Source organism: Lupinus angustifolius, chromosome LG13 (assembly GCF_001865875.1).
Source record: "Lupinus angustifolius cultivar Tanjil chromosome LG13, LupAngTanjil_v1.0, whole genome shotgun sequence".
In the NCBI taxonomy this organism is placed as follows: domain Eukaryota; kingdom Viridiplantae; phylum Streptophyta; class Magnoliopsida; order Fabales; family Fabaceae; genus Lupinus; species Lupinus angustifolius.
In genome coordinates this window covers 13,421,996-13,424,221 of record NC_032021.1, presented here as the reverse complement: position 1 = coordinate 13,424,221, position 2,226 = coordinate 13,421,996, and the positions used below count along the sequence as shown (strand labels likewise).

At 28.8% G+C, this 2,226-nt stretch overlaps 1 long non-coding RNA gene across 1 annotated transcript in view; it reads right to left on the bottom strand.

Moving 5' to 3' along the window:
• Positions 1–1,749, bottom strand: part of LOC109325131 — a 2,574-nt gene extending 825 nt beyond the window's left edge. Inside the window, exons 1-2 of the long non-coding RNA XR_002105088.1 lie at positions 1,706–1,749; positions 868–963 (exon numbers count right to left, since the gene is read on the bottom strand). This is a non-coding gene — a long non-coding RNA (uncharacterized LOC109325131). The remainder of the gene's footprint in view (positions 1–867; positions 964–1,705) is intronic.

Below are 2,226 nucleotides of genomic sequence, written 5' to 3'. Positions count from 1 at the left end.
TAATAATATAATTGAAGCAATAATCCAACGGCCAGCATACATTTCATCAGAATAATTATTCTGACCGAATCCAAACCGTCCACATACGGTTCCCTAAAGCCCAATCTCAACTGTTCATCTAACCTTTATAAACTAAGCTAATTCCTGAACCCTAGCGTTCTTACATTTTGCCGCCTCACTCTTTGCTGCGGATTATTCAGAAGCTCGCATTTGCTTAAGGTGAGATATGAACCTGACACCCTTTTAGATTCTTAGTTAACCTTCCAATTCTTAACCTTAATCGATTGAAAATGAAATGAAAGTTCACATTTTTAGATTCTACTTTAATTAACCTTAATTCGTTATTTTGAGATCTCGTTGTTAATAGCTTCATCTATTGGTCAGTTTTGTTTGTTGTGGTCAATGGGTACAACCCTAGTTTAATAATTTGTAGTTTTTGAAGTGATTTGTATTGTTTGAATGAGATTCAAAGATATTTATACCACATTTAGCGTAAGTGATGGAATTATTCATTCTCATGGGTTTGTTAATTTATAACCTGATTGTTACTGTTGAGGAAGTTTAAAAATTGTTGTATTGTTAGGGTGGCCATCATCTTTACAATCTTAGATTTAGTTGATTATTTACCTTGATGGATTGTCCTGTATAGTATCTTGTTATCTAATATGTTGATGTGTTCATTTTATATTGTTCCAGATTTTATAGTGTTGTGTAATAGAGAGTCATTACCAAATATGTAATTTTAAGTAACATGTTTTGTCCCTTAGGACTTAGTAGTTAGTAATATGAAAAACTACTTTTTATAATCAGCCAAGATATTTTTGTGTGATTAATAATCTGACATGATAAAATATGACTTAGACTTACCAGGATGATGAATTTGCACAACAACAATGCAATGTAATTTGTTGATGTGTGGAGTTAGTTGACAGTGTTTATGTTGTGCTCATATGCTTGGCAATACTGACATACATAGAAAGAATCATTAACAAATATAAAGAGAGTCGTTAACAAATATAAAAAGTCATTAACAAATACATAATTTTAACTAACATCTGTTGTCCCTTAGGCCTCAACACTTCCATAGTCAAACATCATCATATATATGTAACTGTGTTTTTATTTTTATTTTTCAATAGGTTTATGAAAGTAAATTATGTTTTGTCTTTTCTATGTTCTTATTGATTAAATGCATTGATATAGAGTGTTGATATGTATTATATAAAAACTTTAATAATAGAAAGCAACAAAACCCCAATTTGAGGATTTCAATTTAATGTATGTCAGATAATTGAAGTTCACACGAAATTGAAGATAAATATAAGATGAAAACTACAAAAAGTTTTAAATTATGGTATTAGAAGGTTTAATTTTTTGTTTCAGTACAAAATATTGAATTGATGGATCAAATATTTGACCTTAATTGCATTTTCCTATTTTTTCTACTAAAATTTATGTATGCATTAATTGTTATGCGTTTTATTTACCTCCCTTTCTAAGTAGATTTTCATTTTAAAATAAATCTATCAGATTTTCCTTGTGATATGATTTGTTATTTATTTTTTGTTCATGTGTTGATTCACTTAGCCATATTTATTTTGTTTAATTTGTTAATGTCGTTCAGAAATGTGTTCATTCACTTGGCCATATTTATTGTGTAATAACTTGAGTAAGCTTAACAATTTAACAAAAAAGTATGACATACCTTGATACTATGGACTGATCTCTGGAATGTGTTTTATACTTTCTCCTTTTGTTGTTGAATTTGTGCTCTACTGTTTATAATGTTCATAGCATGTAAGTTAGTGTAACAAATTCAAAAATATCTTCAAGAAATAATCAGCAGGATGTCCTTGTGTGGAGGACAGTTTCTTTATGGTTATTGTTGAAGATGAAGAAGATGAAGATAAGTAATTGTTATTATTGCCTTATCCATTACTGTAATACTGGTTGAAATAATAGTGATTGAAAAAAGTTAACTATCATACTAATAAAACAATATGAAATACCTGAATGTTGCAAAAATATGATATAGAATAAAGATGGAGAGGAAATATTGAGAAACCATGATGTGATTTCTATTTTTTCTACTAATAAACTTTTAACAATAGTGACAAAACTTGAATTTGCACGTTTATAAAAAAAATGAAAACTGTCACTTCCCATCCAATTTCTCCATACAAAATGGGTACCATCATGGGAAGTTTGAAATAAGAATAAACTGTC